The following is a 19,417-nucleotide window of genomic DNA, read 5'->3' as shown; positions in this document are numbered from 1 at the left end:
AGGAGTGGCCGTTCCTGTGGGGGCAGAGCGCTGCTTTCCCTCCCCACTTCTGAAAGGGGACTGGGGAGCGGAGGTCCCAGTGGCAACGGGGCATTGGGATTCCTTCCCAGCTCTGTGAGGGGACTGGGAAGCGGCCATTCCAGCGGGGGCGGGGCACTACCATCTCTCCCCAGCTCCGCTAGGGGAATGGGGAGCGGCCGTTCCTGTGGCGACGGAGTGCTGCCTTCCCTCCCCAGCTCTGCGAGGGAACTGGGCAGCGACAGTTCAAGCAGGGACGGGGCGCTTGTTTCCCTCCCTGTCTCTGCGAGGGGACTGGGGAGCGGCCTTTCCTGGGCAGGCGGGGCATTGGGTTTCCTTCCAGCTCTGCCAGGGGACTGGGGAGCCACCATTCCTGCGGGGGTGAAGCGCTGGGTTCCCTCCTCAGCTCTGCAAGAAGACTGGGCAGCGGCCATTCCTGTGGATGTGGGGCGCTGCCTTCCCTCCCCAACTCTGCGAGGGGACTGGGGAGCAGCCGTTCCAGCGGGGGCAGGGTGCTAGTTTCCATCCCCAGCTCTGCCAGTGGATTGGGAAGCAGCCATTCCTGCAGGGGTGGGGCGATGGATTCCCTCCCCAGCTCTGGCAGAGGACTAGGAAAAGTCCGTTCCTGCAGGGGTGGGGCACTGTTTTCCCTCCCCAGCTCTGTGAGGGGAATGGGGAGCGGCCATTCCTACAGAGACGGGGCTCAGCCTTCCCTCCTCAGCTTTGCCAGGGGACAGGGGAGCAGCTGTTCCTGCGGGGGCGGAGCACTGGGTTCGCTCCCTAGCTCTGCGAGGGGACTGGGGAGTGGCCGTTCCTGCGGTATTGGGGCGCTGGGTTTTCTCCCCAGCTCTGCGATTGGATTGGGGAGCGGCTGTTCCTGCTGGGGTGGGGCACTGAGTTCTCTCCCCAGCTCTGCGAGGGGAATAGGGAGCGGCCGTTCCAGCGGAGGCAGGGTGCTGCCTTCCCTCCCCAGCTCTGCTAGAGGACTGGGGAGCGACCATTCCAGCGGGGGTGGGGCACTGAGTTCCGTCCCCGGCTCTGCGATGGGACTGAGGAGCGGCCGTTCCTGCAGCGATGGGGCTCTGCATTCCCTCCCCAGCTCTTCCAGAGGAGTGGGGACTGTTCATTCCTACGGGGGCTGGGAGCTGCCTTCCCTCCCCAGCTCTGTGATGGGACTGGACAGTGGCTGTTCGAAGCGGGGGCGGGGGACTGGGTTCCCTCCCCACCTCTGCCAATGGACTGGGCACTGAGTTCCCGCGCCATCTTTGCTAGGGGACTGTGGAGCCGCCTCTCCAGCGGGGCGGGGTGCTACCTTCCCTCCCCAGCTCTTCAGGAGAATGGGGAGAGACCGTTCCAGCGGGGACGGGGTGCTGCCTTCTCTCCCCAGCTCTGGGAGGTTACTGGGGTGCGGCCATTGCAGCCGGGGAAGGGCTCTGGGTTCCCTCCCCATCTCTGCCAGCGGACTGGGGAGTGGTTGTGCCAGCAGGGGCTGGGCGCTGGATTCCCTCCCCAGCTCTGAAAGAGTACTGGGGAGCGGCTGGTCCAGCGGGGGCGGGGCGCTGGGTTCCCTCCCGGGATCTGCGAGGGAAATGAGGAGCGGTCGTTCCTGGAGGGTGGGTCGCTGCCTTTGCTCCCCAGCTCTGCCAGGGAACTAGAGAGCGGCCTTTCCACCGGGGGGCGGGCACTGGGTTCCGTCCCCAGCTCTGCTAGGAGACTGGGCAGCGGCCGTTCTTACGCGTTCAGGGCATTGGGTTCCCTCCCCGGCTCTGCGAGGGGACTGGGAAGCTGCCGTTTCAGTGGGGGCGGGGAGCTGAGTTCCCTCCCCGGGTCTGCGAGGGTACTGGGGATCGGCCGTTCCTGGGTGGTGGGTCGCTGCCTTTCCTTCTCAGCTCTGCCAGGGAACTAGAGAGCAGCCTTTCCACCAGGGTGGGGGTGCTGCCTTCCCTCCCTAGCTCTGCGAGGGGACTGGGGAGCGGCTGTTCCAGCGGGGGTGGGGCACTGGGTTCTCTCCCCATCTCTGTGTGGGGACTGGGGAGTGGCCGTTCTGGTGGGGGTGGGGCACTGGGTTCTCTTCCCGGCTCTGCAAGGGGACTGGGGAACAGCCTTTCCTGCGAGAGCGGGGCGCTGGACTCTCTCCGGCTCTGCGTGGGGACTGGGCAGCGGCCGTTCCAGTGGGGGCGGGGTGCTGCCTTCCCTTCCCAGCCCTGTGAGAGGACGGGGGAGCGGCTGTTCTGGCGGGGGCAGGGCTCTGGTTTCCCTCCCCAGCTCTGCAACGGGACAGGGGGGGCGGCCGTTCCAGCAGGGGCAGCGCATTGGGTTCCCTCCCCCGCCCTGCAAGGGGACGGGGGGGGCGGCCGTTCCAGCAGGGGCGAGGCTCTGCCTTCACTGCCCGGCTCCGCGATGCGACCGGGGAGCCATCATTCCTGCGGGGGCCGGGCGCTGGGTTTCCTCCCCAGCTCTGTGAGGGGACTGGGGAGCAGCCGTTCCTGCGGGAGGCAGGGCGCTGCCTTCTGTTGCTGACACAGAAGGTGCCCGAGGCAAGCAACAGTGGTGTGTGCAGAGAGAGTGAAGTGCCAATGAACACGCACCAGGGTGCGGAAACAAACAAAGTTTATTTGAGATCTCAAAGCGGTGCAAGGAGACAAACGCCTGAAATCATGCACTACTACACAAGCGGCTTGACCCTTTTTATAATTTTTTTTCTCTTTCTTCTTTTTTTCCCGCACCTCCTCCTTCCTCCCCCATAGCAGTTATGTACGCGCAGGTGCATTAAATAATCTTGGCCGCAGCAGCTCATTAGTAAGTTTTCCTTCTGTAAGTTACCTTGTCCTTCTGCTAAAGGTGCACAGGCCTTATCACCACTGCTTTAGACCGGTTTTAGCTGTGCTGCAACTGATAACTTACTGTTACACATTTCATTTCACAGCTGCTGGCTTTCTAGATCAAGTAGAGTTCAACATGGAGGAGCTTTGGTTCACTGAGGCCTAGATTTATGCCTACTGACACCAACACCCCCATGCTACTGACTGTGAACAGCCCCCCCATGGTCTGCCCAGTCCCTCCCGCTGGCTGTGTCCCCTCCCAGCTCCCGCCCTGCCTCCCCCCCACGCTACTGCCTCTGAGCAGCCCCCTCTATGGTCTGCCCAATGCTACCCTTGGCTGTGTCCTTCCCCTCAGCTCCCAACCTGCCTACCCCATGCTACTGCCTCTGAGCAGCCCCCCCTACAGTCTGCCCAGTCCTCCCCCCGGCTGTGTCCCCCCCCAGCTCCCACCCTGCCTCCCCCGCATGCTACTGGTTTTGAGTAGCCCCCCCTACGGTCTGCCCAGTCCCTCCCCCCGGCTGTGTCCCCTCCCCCTAGCTCCTGCCCTGCCCCCCCATTCTACTGCCTCTGAGCAGCCCCCGCTACGACCTGGCCAGTCTCTCCCCCAGCTGTGTCCCCCCCCCAGCTCCCACCCTGTCCCCACTATGCTGCTGCCTCTGAGCAGCCCCCCCAACAGTCTGCCCAGTCCCTCCCCCCGGCTGTGTCCCCTACTCCCAGCTCCCATCCTGCCCCCTCCATGCTACTGCCTCTGAGCAGCCCCCCCTACGGTCTTCCCAGTCCCCCCCCCCAGTTGTGTCTCATCCCCCAGCTCCCACCGTGCCTCCCCCGCCATGCTACTGCCTCTGAGCAGCCCCCCCTAACAGTTTGCCCAGTCCCTCCCCAGGCTGTGTCCCCTCCCCCCAGCTCCCACCCTGTCCCCACCATGCTGCTGCCTCTGAGCAGCCCCTCCTACTGTCTGCCCAGTCCTCCTCCTGGCTGTGTCCCCTTCCCCCGCAGCATTCGCCCTGCCTCCCCCCCATACTACTGCCTGTGAGCAGCCCCCCCTACAGTCTGACCAGACCCCTCGCCGGCTGTGTCCCCTACCCCTAGCTCCCATCCTGCCCCCTCCATGCCACTGCCTCTGAGCAGCCCCCCTACGGTCTTCCCAATCCCCCCCTGGTTGTGTCCCTGTGATGCAGTAGGGACTGTCTGTGTGGGGAGTGGGAGAGCAGGGGAGGACTTTAGGAGATGGACGATGCCAGAGCCTGTAACCTGAGCTAGGTAAGGGAGGGGAAAGGTCAACACCTTTGCCCGGGAAGGGGACAAAGGAAGGGAGTGGCAGGAGGGAAGCAGTTTGAGTTTGGGCTTGGGGCTGTGTGGGCGGAATTCAGGGTATCCTAGCTAGGATCCAAGCACCCTGAAAGCCCAGAAGGACTCGGTGGAGGGGTCCTGACTGTGCCTGCAAGCTCTGCTGTAACCTGTGTTCCTGTTGTCCAATAAACCTTCTGTTTTACTGGCTGGCCGAGAGTCACTGTGGGTCCCAGGAAGAGGGGTGCAGGGCCGGACTCCCCCACACTCCGTGACAACTGGTGGCAGCGGTGGGATCCGAACCCACATCCCCGGAGAGACTGGAGGAGAAGGTGAAACAGCGTGAACATGAGGAGAACCAGCGCCAGCGGGAGGAGAAGGAGAAACAGCATAAACATGAGGAGAACCAGCGCCAGCGTGAGTGGGAGGAGAAGGAGAAAACAGCGTAAACATGAGCTGGACCTGGCCCGGCTGAGGAGAAGTGAGGCCCCGGCTGCGGTGAGTGAGGGGGGGACCCAAGCCTACAAAGAGCTTTGATAAGCACTTGCTGCCCCGGCGTAAGGAGGGGGAGGACATAGATACCTTCCTGACGGCCTTTGAGAATGCCTGCGAGCTGCACAGGGTTGACCCTGCAGACAGGATCGCAGTTCTCACCCCCTTACTGGACTCCACAGCCGTGAGGTGTACAGCCGACTGAAAGGGGCGGAGGCAGGGGACTACGAACTGTTCAAACAGGCCCTGCTCCGCGAGTTTGGGCTGACTCCTGAGATGTACTGGAAAAAGTTCCGGAGCCAGCGTAAAACCCGTGAGGTCACATACCTACAACTGGTCAACCGGGCGCAGGGGTATGCCCGCAAGTGGACAGCTGGGGCCCAAACTAAAGAGGACCTGCTTGACCTATTCATACTGGAGCACCTGTATGAGCAGTGCCCGTCCGACCTGAGGCTGTGGTTGATGGACCAGAAGCCGGAGAACCCGCAGCATGCAGGCCAGCTGGCCGACCAATTTGTGGACAGTCGGGCAGGGGATGGCAGGGAGGAGTCTCGAAGGAGCAGGCCTGCCTCAACGCAGAGAGAGAGTCAACATGGGACCTCCCAAAGGGGGCCTATGGAGAACCCCCCCAAAAGGGGAACATCCAGCGGCAGGTCCCTCCGACCCACTCAAGGGGACCCACGAGATATGGGCTGCTATCGCTGTGGCCAACGAGGTCACATACGGGCCCAGTGCCCCAAGCTCAGGGACAGACCAAGCAGACCCAACCCGCAGAGGGTGGACTGGGTAAAAACCCAATCGGAGGAGGGGCTACATTCCCAGGAAAGGGGGGTTGGCAACATACCACCTATGGATGCTCCCGGTTCCGGGTTTTTGGTTTACCGGGTGGGCGCGGGGCTGCCCCTCCGGAAAGAGTGCATTGTTTCCCTGGAAGTGGATGGGAGGAAGGTCACTGGGTACTGGGACACGGGCACAGAGGTGACGCTGGCCCGGCCCGAGGTGGTGGCCTCAGATCGGATGGTGCCCGACACCTACCTGACCCTGATGGGCGTGGGCGGGACCCCATTCAAGGTACCCGTGGCAAGGGTACACCTGAAATGGGGGGCCAAGGAGGGCCCCAAAGATGTGGGGGTACACCAATATTTGCCCACTGACGTGTTAATGGGAGGGGACCTTGAGGACTGGCCTAGTAACACCCAGAGTGCCCTGGTCGTGACTCGTAGTCAGAGTCGGCAAATGGCACTGCACCCCGAAAACGGGGAAGGTACTCGACCTGAGGTGCAGGACCCTAACTCAGGGAGCGGGGAACGCCCAGGGGCACGGTGCAGAGAGGCTGCGGCCTCAGACCCAGCCAGCAAGAGAGAGCCGGTCCCCATTCCTGTCCCAGCTGCTGAGTTCCAGGCCGAGTTGCAGAAAGATCCCTCCTTGCGGAAGCACAGGGACCGGGCTGACCTTAGTGCAGTACAGACCATGAGGAGAGGTTGCAAGGAGAGGTTCCTGTGGGAGAAGGGGTTCCTGTACCGAGAATGGGCTCCCCCAGGGGAAGTAGAGTCATGGGGGATCAGGAGGCAGCTGGTGGTTCCCCAGAAGTTCCGTCACAAGCTGTTGTACCTGGCCCATGACATCCCTCTCGCAGGGCACCAGGGAATCCGGCGCACCAGGCAGAGGCTGCTACAGAACTTTTACTGGCCTGGGGTCTTTACCCATGTCCGACAGTACTGCCAATCCTGTGACCCCTGCCAGAGGGTGGGGAAGGCCCGGGACAAGGGGAAAGCGGCTTTGAGGCCTTTACCCATCATAGAAGAACCTTTCCAGAAGGTGGCCCTGGACATAGTGGGACCTCTCAGCAAGATGACCCGGTCAGGGAAGAAATACATCCTGGTGGTGGTGGATTTTGCCACTCGCTACCCCGAGGCGGTGGCCTTGTCCTCTATCGAAGCAGACACAGTGGCAGATGCGCTGCTGACAATTTTCAGCCGGGTGGGGTTCCCCAAGGAGGTCTTAACGGACCAGGGGTCCAACTTCATGTCGGCCCTGCTCCGGTCCTTATGGCAGAAATGTGGGGTCCAGCACAACTGGGCCTCAGCGTATCACCCCCAGTCCAACGGGCTGGTAGAGAGGTTCAACGGGACGCTGAAGATGATGCTAAAAACATTTATGAACCAGCATCCGCAAGATTGGGACAAGTACTTACCTCACCTGCTGTTTGCGTACAGGGAGGTACCCCAGGAATCTACCGGGTTTTCACCTTTCGAACTGTTGTATGGAAGGCGGGTGAGGGGGCCCCTAGACCTGATGAGGGACGAATGGGACGGGAAGGCCTCTCCCGAGGGAGAGTCAGTGGTGGAGTATGTCCTGACCTTCCGGGAAAGACTGGCCGAGCTCATGGGCCTGGCCAGGGAGAATCTGGCCCGAGCCCAGAGGAGGCAGAAGGTCTGGTATGACCGCACGGCACGAGCCCGTGCCTTCGCCACCGGGGATCAGGTGATGGTTCTTATCCCCGTGAGGAGAAACAAACTCCAGGCCGCCTGGGAAGGGCCCTTCAAGGTTATCAAGCAACTGAATGAGGTAAACTATGTGGTGGAGCTGTCAAACCGGGCACATCACCGTCGGGTGTACCATGTGAACATGATGAAACCATACTATGACAGGGGGAATGTGGTGTTGGCCGTGTGTGGACATTGGGAGGGGCAGGGAGATGACCCCTTAGTGGATCTATTCCCTGGGACAAAAGCTGGTTCCCCCCTGGAGGCGATTCCCCTCTCTGAGCAACTGACCCCGGGCCAGCACGCTGAGATCAGAGGGGTGCTGCATCTGTACCGACAGCTGTTTTCCAACCAGCCTGGACGCACTAATTTGACTGTCCACCGGGTGGAGACGGGGTCACACCCCCCTATAAGATGCTCCCCTTTTCGGGTCACTGGTAAAACTGCCCAGGATCTTGAAAGAGAGGTCAGGGACATGCTGGCTTTGGGGGTGATCCAGCCGTCTTCCAGCCCTTGGGCCTCGCCAGTAGTGCTGGTTCCCAAGAAGGATGGGTCAATCCGGTTCTGTGTGGACTATAGAAAGCTCAATGCCATCACCGTATCTGATGCCTACCCTATGCCCAGGCCTGACGAGCTCCTAGACAAGCTGGGAGGTGCACGGTACCTCACCACTATGGATCTTACCAAAGGCTACTGGCAAGTGCCGCTGGACGCAGATGCCAGGCTGAAATCGGCCTTTATCACCCCTCTGGGGCTCTATGAGTTTTTGACCCTGCCCTTCGGCCTCAAGGGAGCGCCGGCCACCTTCCAGCGCCTGGTGGATCAGCTACTGAGGGGGATGGAGAGTTTTGCCGTGGCATATATTGACGACATCTGCGTCTTCAGCCAGACCTGGGAGGACCACGTGTCCCAGGTTAAACAAGTCCTGGACCGACTCCGAAAGGCTGGGTTAACAGTAAAGGCTGAGAAGTGCAAGGTGGGGATGGCTGAAGTATCTTACCTGGGCCATCGGGTGGGGAGCGGCTGCCTGAAGCCGGAACCAGCCAAGGTGGAGGTGATCAGAGACTGGCCTGCTCCCCAAACCAAAAAGCAGGTCCAGGCCTTTATTGGGATGGCGGGGTACTATCGAAGGTTCGTGCCCCACTTCAGTGCCATAGCCGGCCCCATCACTGAACTGTGCAAAAAGGGGAAGCCAGACAAGGTGATCTGGACTGAGCAGTGCCAGGAGGCTTTCCGGGCGCTGAAGGAGGCTCTGGTTAGCGACCCAGTTCTGGCAAACCCAGATTTTGACAAACCCTTTATGGTGTTCACCGATGCCTCAGACATGGGACTGGGGGCGGTGTTAATGCAGGAGGATGAAAAGGGGGAGAGACACCCTATCGTGTACCTGAGTAAGAAGCTGCTACCCCGGGAACAAAGCTACGCGGCCATCGAGAAGGAATGCCTGACCATGGTGTGGGCCCTTAAGAAGCTAGAGCCATATCTCTTTGGGCGACACTTCACCGTGTACACCGACCACTCTCCCCTGACCTGGCTGCACCAGATGAAAGGAGCCAACGCCAAGCTCCTGAGGTGGAGCCTTCTCCTGCAGGACTATGACATGGACGTGGTCCATGTGAAGGGAAGTGCCAACCTGACAGCGGATGCGTTGTCCCGGAGAGGGGACCCTGAACTTCCCCAGGTCACTGGGCAGAGTGACCCCGCTCAGTTCAGTCTCGAAGGGGGGAGAGATGTGATGCAGTAGGGACTGTCTGTGTGGGGAGTGGGAGAGCAGGGGAGGACTTTAGGAGATGGACGATGCCAGAGCCTGTAACCTGAGCTAGGTAAGGGAGGGGAAAGGTCAACACCTTTGCCCGGGAAGGGGACAAAGGAAGGGAGTGGCAGGAGGGAAGCAGTTTGAGTTTGGGCTTGGGGCTGTGTGGGCGGAATTCAGGGTATCCTAGCTAGGATCCAAGCACCCTGAAAGCCCAGAAGGACTCGGTGGAGGGGTCCTGACTGTGCCTGCAAGCTCTGCTGTAACCTGTGTTCCTGTTGTCCAATAAACCTTCTGTTTTACTGGCTGGCCGAGAGTCACTGTGGGTCCCAGGAAGAGGGGTGCAGGGCCGGACTCCCCCACACTCCGTGACAATCCCATCCCCTAGCTCCCACCGTGCCTCCCCCCCATGCTACTGCCTCTGAGAAGCCCCCCCTACGGTCTGCCCAGTCCTCCACCTGGCTGTGTCCCCTCCCCCCCAGCTCCCACCCCTGTCTCATCCCCCCCTCTACACTTTCTCCCTGGAGCTTGCTCCATTCCCTGCTGAGTCCCAGCTTCACCCCCTGACATCTCTCCAACCCCACCTCCCCGCATCACAGCCCTTGCCCCCCTAGTGCCCTAGCCCCTGCTCCCCGAGGTGGGCTTGAGAGGCCCCCACTCCCCGACCGCTCCACTCCCCAGAATTGGAAGCTGCTGGCGTTGAGGAAGGTGGGGCCTGGGCTGGCCCAGCTGCTTGGGCAGATCCTGGTAAAAGAGAGAAGAGCGGGCAAGGCTGAGGACCTTCCCTTGTCCCGGGGGGGGGGGCAGGGGTCCCACAATTTGGCTCAGTGTCACCCTCCCACATACAGAGGAGACGTCAGCTCCCAGCAGGCCGTGCTCCATCTCCAGCCCCGCTGGGATGAGATCACAATCCCCCAGTGCCCCCCGCCCTGCCACTGCCATCAGCAGTCAGGCCGGGGAATCGCCCCCTTTCTCCCCTGCGAGGGCTGCAGGGCTCCCTGCCCCCTCCAACACCAGCCTCCCTGCCATGTATCCCGGGGTGCGGTCGGATAAGAGTGGATTTCTTCTTTCCATTGCCCAGATCTAGCCCTCAGCCCCGGTCTACCCATATGGGATCCAGGGTCTGGAGCAGTTGGCTGCTTACTGAGGGCTACTAGGAGCCGCCAGGAGAAGGGACTAGATTCTCCACAGTTTTGTATCCACTCACACTGGTACCTGTCTCACACATGGGGAAACTGAGGCACCAGGGAGGGTGATATGGCCTGCGCCAGCTCCAATTGGGAGTCTGTGGGAGAGCCAGGAATAGAACCCAGGAGTTCTGGCTCCATGGGCAGCTTGGGACGCCTCCATTTGTGGGGGCTGGGTGGTCCCGGACTGCGGCCCTGCCCCAAGGCCCGCTCCCACTCTGCCTCCTCCTGCTGAATCCCCGCCCACACTCCCCCTTCAGCCCCACCCACACTCCACCCTCAGGCCCCCTTTGTTTCACTCCCCTGACCCCCTCCGCCTAACTCTCATGTCTCTTCCCCCAGGGCCCTGCCACTTGTGCCCCTTTGCCCCCTACCCCAAGGCCCCTGCCTGCCTGTCTGACGTTTGCACCCCTGCCTCTCCCCCCGTGGCTTCATGTGGGCGGATGGGAACTTGGGACAGGACAGAGTGAGGATGGGGCCTTTAGGGGGGAGAGGACGAGTGGGATCAGGGCCTCTGAGTGGAGCATGGGCCAGGTGCCTCCCCAGGTCCCCTCTAGTCACAGCCCATGCCTGGCTCCCAGCATCCACTCCTCTAACCACTAGACTGCACTGCCGTCCCAGACTGGGGATAAGAACCAGGAGTCCTGGCTCCCAGCCGGGCTGTGGGTGGAGCAGGATGTACTGGCCATGGGCTCAGCTGGGTATCACTTACCATCAGTTTGGATGATATCCCAGTCCTCACCTCCATACTCACAGTTGTGCTGGTGACCCTCACTCCCAACCCGCAGCCCTCTGGGTTCCCCGCTGACCTCCCCAGTCACTGCGCTGCCCATGCCCCTCACTCCCGACCCGCAGCACCTGGTATCCCAATCATGACCTCCAGACTCACAGCTCTGCTGGTGACCCTCACTCCCGACTCACAGCCCCCTGGGTTCACCCCAGCTGTAGCGGTACCCCTCACTCCCGACCCGCAGCCCCCTGGGCACCTTCCAGCTCTGCCGGTGCCCCTCACTCCCAACTCGCAGCCCCTGTTATCCCAGTCCTGACCTCCAGACTCACAGATCTGCTGGTGTCACTCACTCCCAACCCGCAGCCTCTTGGACTACCCGCATAGCTCCCCAGTCACTGCACTGCCGGAGCCCCTCACTCTCGACCCGCAGTCCCTTACTTCCGACCCGCAGCCCCTGCTATCCCAGTCCTGACCTGCTGACTCACAGCTCTGCTGGTGCCCCTCACTCCCGACCCGCAGCCCCTGCTAACCCAGTCCTGACATCCAGTCTCACAACTCTGCTGGTACCCCTCACTTCCAACCCGCAGCCCTCTGGGTTCCCCCCAGCTCTAGTGCTTACCCTCACTCCCGACCCGCAGCTCCTGCTATTCCAGTCCTAATCTCCAGTCTCACAACTCTGCTGATGCCCTTCACTACCGACCCGCAGCCCCCTGGGCTTCTGCCAGCTCTATCGGTGCCCCTCACTCCTGACCCACAGCCCCCTGGGCTCCCGGTTGTGCTCCACAGTCACTGCGCTGATGGTGCCCCTCACTCCCGACTCGCAGCCCCTGCTTTCCCAGTCCTGATCTGCTGACTCTCACTTCTGCTGGTGGCCCTCAATCCAGATCCGCAGCCCCCTGGGCTTCCCCCAGGTCTACCGGTGCCCGTCACTCCTGACCCGCAGCCCCTGGGCTCCCTGCAGCTCTGACGGTGCCCCTCACTCCCGACCCACAGCCCCTGCTGTTCCAGTCCTGACATCAGGACTCATAGATCTGCTGATGCACCTCACTCCCGACCTGCAGCCCACTGGACTCCCCTCTGAGCTCCTAAGTCATCGCACTGCCAGAGCCCCTCACTCTCGACCCGCAGCCCCTCCTATCCTAGTCCTGACCTTCAGACTCACAGCTCTGCTAGTGCCCCTCACTTCCAACCCGCAGCCCTCTGGATTCCCCCCAGCTCTAGTGCTTAACCTCACTCCCAACCCACAGCCCCTGCTATTCCAGTCCTAATCTCCAGACTCACAGCTCTGCTGATGCCCTTCACTACCGACCCACAGCCCCCTGGGCTTCCCCCAGCTCTATCGATGCCCCTCACTCCCGACCCACAGCCCTCTGGGCTCCCGGCTGTGCTCCCCAGTCACTGCGCTGATGGTGCCCCTCACTCCCGACTCGTAGCCTCTGCTATCCCCGTCCTCAGCTTGAGACTCACAGCTCTGCTGGTGTCGCTCACTTCTGACCCTCAGCCCCTGCTGTCCTAGTCCTGAACTCCAGACTCATAGCTCTGTTGATGCCCCTCTCTCCCGACCCACAGCCCCCAGGGGGTCCCACAGCTCTACCGATGCCCATCACTCCCGACCTGCAATCCCCTGGGCTCCCCCCAGCTCTACAGGTTCCCCTCACACCCGACCCGCAGACTGCTGTGCTGCCCCTGACCTCCCCAGTAACTGTGCTGCCATTGCCCCTCATTTCCGACCACTGCCCTCTGGGCTTCCCCCAGCTCTACTGGTGCCCCTCACTCCGGACCCACAGCCCCATGGGCTCCCCGCTAGGTTCTCCAGTCACTGTGCTGCCATTGCCCCTCACTCCCGACCCACAGCCCCTGCTATCCCTGTCGTGAACTCCACAATCACAGCTCTGCTGGCGCCCCTCACTCCCAACCTGCATCCCCCTGGGCTCCCTCCAGCTCTGATGGTGTCTCTCACTGCAGCCCCGCAGCCCCCTGAGCTCCCCGCTGAGAGTCCCAGTCACTGCGCTGCTGGTGCCCCTAACTCCCGACTCGCAGCCCCTCCTGTCCCAATCATGACATCCAGACTCACAGCTCTGCTGGTGCCCCTCACTCCTGACCTGCAGCCCCCGGGGTCCCTCCAGCTCTACCGGTGCCCCTCACTCCTGAGCCGCAGCCCCTGCAATGTCAGTCCTGACCTCCAGACTCACAGCTCTGATGGTGCCCCTCACTCCTGACCCGCAGCCCCCTGAGCTCCCTCCAGCTCTAATGGAGCCCCTCGCTCCCGACCCACAGCCCTCTAAGCTACCCGCTGAGCTCTCCGATCCCTGCTCTGCCGTTGCCCCTCACTCTCTACCCGCAGTCCCTGGTATCCTAGTCCTGACTTCCAGACTGACAGCTCTGCTGGTGACCCTCACTCCCAAACCCCAGTACCCTGGGTTTGTCCCAGCTCTGACGGTGCCCCTCACTCCCGACCCGCAGCCCCCTAGGCTCCCTCCAGCTCTATCGGTTCTTCTCACTCCTGAACCACAGCCTCCTGGGCTCCCCGCTGAGCTCCCGTGTCACTGCGCTGCTGATGCCCCTCATTCCTGACCCGCAGCCCTTCCTGTCCCAGTCCTGTACTCCAGACTCACAGCTCTGCTGCTGCCCATCACTCCCTACCTGCAGCCCCCTGGGATTCCCCCAGCTCTAGCGGTGCCCCTCACTCCTGACCCGCCATCCCTGGGCTCCCTCCAGCTCTACCAGTGCCCCTCACTCCCAAGCCACAGCACCCTCAGCTCTCCGCTGAGCTCCCCAGTCACTGCACTGCCTGTGCCCCCACTCCCGAAAACACAGCCCCTGATATCCCAGTCCTGACCTCCAGACTCTCTGCTGGTGCCCCTCACTCCCGACCCGTAGTCCCGTGGGCTCCCTCCAGCTCTGCTGGTGACCCTCACTCCTGACCTGCAGCCCCCTGGGCTCCCCGCTAGGTTCCCCAGTCACTGCGCAACCGGTACCCCTCACTTCTGACCCGCAGCCCCTGCTATCCCAGTCCTGACCTCCAGACTCACAGGTCTGCTGATGCCCATCACTCCCAACCCGCAGCCCCCTGGGATTCCCCCAGCTCTACTGGTGCCCCTTGTGATGGAGTATGAACTGTCTGTGTGAGGGATGGGAGAGCAGGAGGTGACTTTAGGTGAGGGACAGGACCTGAGCCTGTAACCTGAGCGATGCCGGGGCGATGGGAGTTCAACACCTTGGCCCGAGAAGGTGGACAAAGGCAGAGAGCTGACTAGAGAGAGTTTGGGCAGTTTCAGTTTTACGGCTGGGTGGTTGGAATTCAGGGAATCCAAAGCTGGGGACAAAACACTCTGAACCCCTAGAAGGACCAGATTGAGGGGTCCTGGTCGTGCCTACAAGCTCTGCTGTCACCTGAGTTCCTGTTGTCCAATAAACCTTCTGTTTTACTGGCTGGCTGAGAGTCACTGTGAGTCCCAGGAAGAGGGGTGCAGGACCGGACTCCCCCACACTCTGTGACAACTGGCGGCAGTGGTGGGATCTACTGCACCCCGTGGATGACGCTTCCTGCAGTAAGTGACTGGGGAGCAGTAAAACTAAGGGATGATTCTAGGGGTGATTAAGCCCTGGGAGTGTGTGACCAGAGAGGACTTTTGCAGTAACAGGGTCCCCCGGGGGATTGCAGTGAGCGGTCCCAGGGGTGGAAGAGTCTGCGGATCAACACTGGCAGATGGGTGGTGACCTCAAGAAGGGCTGGTGCACTAGGGGTCTCCCTGAAAACCGTGGGGAGCAGTGAGCACCCCGGCCTGGGAGTGGCCAGCAGGAAGATGTATGCCAAGTGGCTTAAGTGCGACCTGGTTGGGCTGTGCAAGCAGAGGGGGCTGAGCAGAGGGAGGCTCACAGAAGACCAGCTGATTGCCCAGCTGGAGGAGGGAGATCACTTGAATGAACTGATCACTGTCTCTGAGGGAAGCAGCCTGATAGATGCAGCGCAGAAACCAGTGTCTGTCTGTCACGGAGTGTGGGGGAGTCCGGCCCTGCACCCCTCTTCCTGGGACCCACAGTGACTCTCGGCCAGCCAGTACAACAGAAGGTTTATTGGACAACAGGAACACAGGTTACAGCAGAGCTTGCAGGCACAGTCAGGACCCCTCCACCGAGTCCTTCTGGGCTTTCAGGGTGCTTGGATCCTAGCTAGGATACCCTGAATTCCGCCCACACAGCCCCAAGCCCAAACTCAAACTGCTTCCCTCCTGCCACTCCCTTCCTTTGTCCCCTTCCCGGGCAAAGGTGTTGACCTTTCCCCTCCCTTACCTAGCTCAGGTTACAGGCTCTGGCCTCGTCCATCTCCTAAAGTCCTCCCCTGCTCTCCCACTCCCCACACAGACAGTCCCTACTGCATCACATCTCTCCCCCCTTCGAGACTGAACTGAGCGGGGTCACTCTGCCCAGTGACCTGGGGAAGTTCAGGGTCCCCTCTCCGGGACAACGCATCCGCTGTCAGGTTGGCACTTCCCTTCACATGGACCACGTCCATGTCATAGTCCTGCAGGAGCAGGCTCCACCTCAGGAGCTTGGCGTTGGCTCCTTTCATCTGGTGCAGCCAGGTCAGGGGAGAGTGGTCGGTGTACACGGTGAAGTGTCGCCCAAAGAGATATGGCTCTAGCTTCTTAAGGGCCCACACCATGGCCACGCATTCCTTCTCGATGGCCGCGTAGCTTTGTTCCCGGGGTAGCAGCTTCTTACTCAGGTACACGATAGGGTGTCTCTCCCCCTTTTCATCCTCCTGCATTAACACCGCCCCCAGTCCCATGTCTGAGGCATCGGTGAACACCATAAAGGGTTTGTCAAAATCTGGGTTTGCCAGAACTGGGTCGCTAACCAGAGCCTCCTTCAGCACCCGGAAAGCCTCCTGGCACTGCTCAGTCCAGATCACCTTGTCTGGCTTCCCCTTTTTGCACAGTTCAGTGATGGGGCCGGCTATGGCACTGAAGTGGGGCACGAACCTTCGATAGTACCCCGCCATCCCAATAAAGGCCTGGACCTGCTTTTTGGTTTGGGGAGCAGGCCAGTCTCTGATCACCTCCACCTTGGCTGGTTCCGGCTTCAGGCAGCCGCTCCCCACCCGATGGCCCAGGTAAGATACTTCAGCCATCCCCACCTTGCACTTCTCAGCCTTTACTGTTAACCCAGCCTTCCGGAGTCGGTCCAGGACTTGTTTAACCTGGGACACGTGGTCCTCCCAGGTCTGGCTGAAGACGCAGATGTCGTCAATATACGCCACGGCAAAACTCTCCATCCCCCTCAGTAGCTGATCCACCAGGCGCTGGAAGGTGGCCGGCGCTCCCTTGAGGCCGAAGGGCAGGGTCAAAAACTCATAGAGCCCCAGAGGGGTGATAAAGGCCGATTTCAGCCTGGCATCTGCGTCCAGCGGCACTTGCCAGTAGCCTTTGGTAAGATCCATAGTGGTGAGGTACCGAGCACCTCCCAGCTTGTCTAGGAGCTCGTCAGGCCTGGGCATAGGGTAGGCATCAGATACGGTGATGGCATTGAGCTTTCGATAGTCCACACAGAACCGGATTGACCCATCCTTCTTGGGAACCAGCACTACTGGCGAGGCCCAAGGGCTGGAAGACGGCTGGATCACCCCCAAAGCCAGCATGTCCCTGACCTCTCTTTCAAGATCCTGGGCAGTTTTACCAGTGACCCGAAAAGGGGAGCATCTTATAGGGGGGTGTGACCCCGTCTCCACCCGGTGGACAGTCAAATTAGTGCGTCCAGGCTGGTTGGAAAACAGCTGTCGGTACAGATGCAGCACCCCTCTGATCTCAGCGTGCTGGCCCGGGGTCAGTTGCTCAGAGAGGGGAATCGCTTCCAGGGGGGAACCAGCTTTTGTCCCAGGGAATAGATCCACTAAGGGGTCATCTCCCTGCCCCTCCCAATGTCCACACACGGCCAACACCACATTCCCCCTGTCATAGTATGGTTTCATCATGTTCACATGGTACACCCGACGGTGATGTGCCCGGTTTGACAGCTCCACCACATAGTTTACCTCATTCAGTTGCTTGATAACCTTGAAGGGCCCTTCCCAGGCGGCCTGGAGTTTGTTTCTCCTCACGGGGATAAGAACCATCACCTGATCCCCGGTGGCGAAGGCACGGGCTCGTGCTGTGCGGTCATACCAGACCTTCTGCCTCCTCTGGGCTCGGGCCAGATTCTCCCTGGCCAGGCCCATGAGCTCGGCCAGTCTTTCCCGGAAGGTCAGGACATACTCCACCACTGACTCTCCCTCGGGAGAGGCCTTCCCCTCCCATTCGTCCCTCATCAGGTCTAGGGGCCCCCTCACCCGCCTTCCATACAACAGTTCGAAAGGTGAAAACCCGGTAGATTCCTGGGGTACCTCCCTGTACGCAAACAGCAGGTGAGGTAAGTACTTGTCCCAATCTTGCGGATGCTGGTTCATAAATGTTTTTAGCATCATCTTCAGCGTCCCGTTGAACCTTTCTACCAGCCCGTTGGACTGGGGGTGATACGCTGAGGCCCAGTTGTGCTGGACCCCACATTTCTGCCATAAGGACCGGAGCAGGGCCGACATGAAGTTGGACCCCTGGTCCGTTAAGACCTCCTTGGGGAACCCCACCCGGCTGAAAATTGTCAGCAGCGCATCTGCCACTGTGTCTGCTTCGATAGAGGACAAGGCCACCGCCTCGGGGTAGCGAGTGGCAAAATCCACCACCACCAGGATGTATTTCTTCCCTGACCGGGTCATCTTGCTGAGGGGTCCCACTATGTCCATGGCCACCTTCTGGAAAGGTTCTTCTATGATGGGTAAAGGCCTCAAAGCCGCTTTCCCCTTGTCCCGGGCCTTCCCCACCCTCTGGCAGGGGTCACAGGATTGGCAGTACTGTCGGACATGGGTAAAGACCCCAGGCCAGTAAAAGTTCTGTAGCAGCCTCTGCCTGGTGCGCCGGATTCCCTGGTGCCCTGCGAGAGGGATGTCATGGGCCAGGTACAACAGCTTGTGACGGAACTTCTGGGGAACCACCAGCTGCCTCCTGATCCCCCATGACTCTACTTCCCCTGGGGGAGCCCATTCTCGGTACAGGAACCCCTTCTCCCACAGGAACCTCTCCTTGCAACCTCTCCTCATGGTCTGTACCGCACTAAGGTCAGCCCGGTCCCTGTGCTTCCGCAAGGAGGGATCTTTCTGCAACTCGGCCTGGAACTCAGCAGCTGGGACAGGAATGGGGACCGGCTCTCTCTTGCTGGCTGGGTCTGAGGCCGCAGCCTCTCTGCACCGTGCCCCTGGGCGTTCCCCGCTCCCTGAGTTAGGGTCCTGCACCTCAGGTCGAGTACCTTCCCCGTTTTCGGGGTGCAGTGCCATTTGCCGACTCTGACTACGAGTCACGACCAGGGCACTCTGGGTGTTACTAGGCCAGTCCTCAAGGTCCCCTCCCATTAACACGTCAGTGGGCAAATATTGGTGTACCCCCACATCTTTGGGGCCCTCCTTGGCCCCCCATTTCAGGTGTACCCTTGCCACGGGTACCTTGAATGGGGTCCCGCCCACGCCCATCAGGGTCAGGTAGGTGTCGGGCACCATCCGATCTGAGGCCACCACCTCGGGCCGGTCCAGCGTCACCTCTGCGCCCGTGTCCCAGTACCCAGTGACCTTCCTCCCATCCACTTCCAGGGAAACAATGCACTCTTTCCGGAGGGGCAGCCCCGCGCCCACCCGGTAAACCAAAAACCCGGAACCGGGAGCATCCATAGGTGGTATGTTGCCAACCCCCCTTTCCTGGGAATGTAGCCCCTCCTCCGATTGGGTTTTTACCCAGTCCACCCTCTGCGGGTTGGGTCTGCTTGGTCTGTCCCTGAGCTTGGGGCACTGGGCCCGTATGTGACCTCGTTGGCCACAGCGATAGCAGCCCATATCTCGTGGGTCCCCTTGAGTGGGTCGGAGGGACCTGCCGCTGGATGTTCCCCTTTTGGGGGGGTTCTCCATAGGCCCCCTTTGGGAGGTCCCATGTTGACACTCTCTCTGCGTTGAGGCAGGCCTGCTCCTTCGAGACTCCTCCCTGCCATCCCCTGCCCGACTGTCCACAAATTGGTCGGCCAGCTGGCCTGCATGCTGCGGGTTCTCCGGCTTCTGGTCCATCAACCACAGCCTCAGGTCGGACGGGCACTGCTCGTACAGGTGCTCCAGTATGAATAGGTCAAGCAGGTCCTCTTTAGTTTGGGCCCCAGCTGTCCACTTGCGGGCATACCCCTGCGCCCGGTTGACCAGTTGTAGGTATGTGACCTCAGGGGTTTTACGCTGGCTCCGGAACTTTTTCCGGTACATCTCAGGAGTCAGCCCAAACTCGCGGAGCAGGGCCTGTTTGAACAGTTCATAGTCCCCTGCCTCCGCCCCTTTCAGTCGGCTGTACACCTCCACGGCTGTGGAGTCCAGTAAGGGGGTGAGAACTGCAATCCTGTCTGCAGGGTCAACCCTGTGCAGCTCGCAGGCATTCTCAAAGGCCGTCAGGAAGGTATCTATGTCCTCCCCCTCCTTACGCCGGGGCAGCAAGTGCTTATCAAAGCTCTTTGTAGGCTTGGGTCCCCCCTCACTCACCGCAGCTGGAGCCTCACAGCTCCTCAGCCGGGCCAGGTCCAGCTCA

This window comes from Gopherus flavomarginatus (assembly GCF_025201925.1).
Source record: "Gopherus flavomarginatus isolate rGopFla2 chromosome 13 unlocalized genomic scaffold, rGopFla2.mat.asm SUPER_13_unloc_2, whole genome shotgun sequence".
Taxonomy (NCBI): Eukaryota; Metazoa; Chordata; order Testudines; family Testudinidae; genus Gopherus; species Gopherus flavomarginatus.
This window is presented reverse-complemented; position numbering follows the sequence as displayed.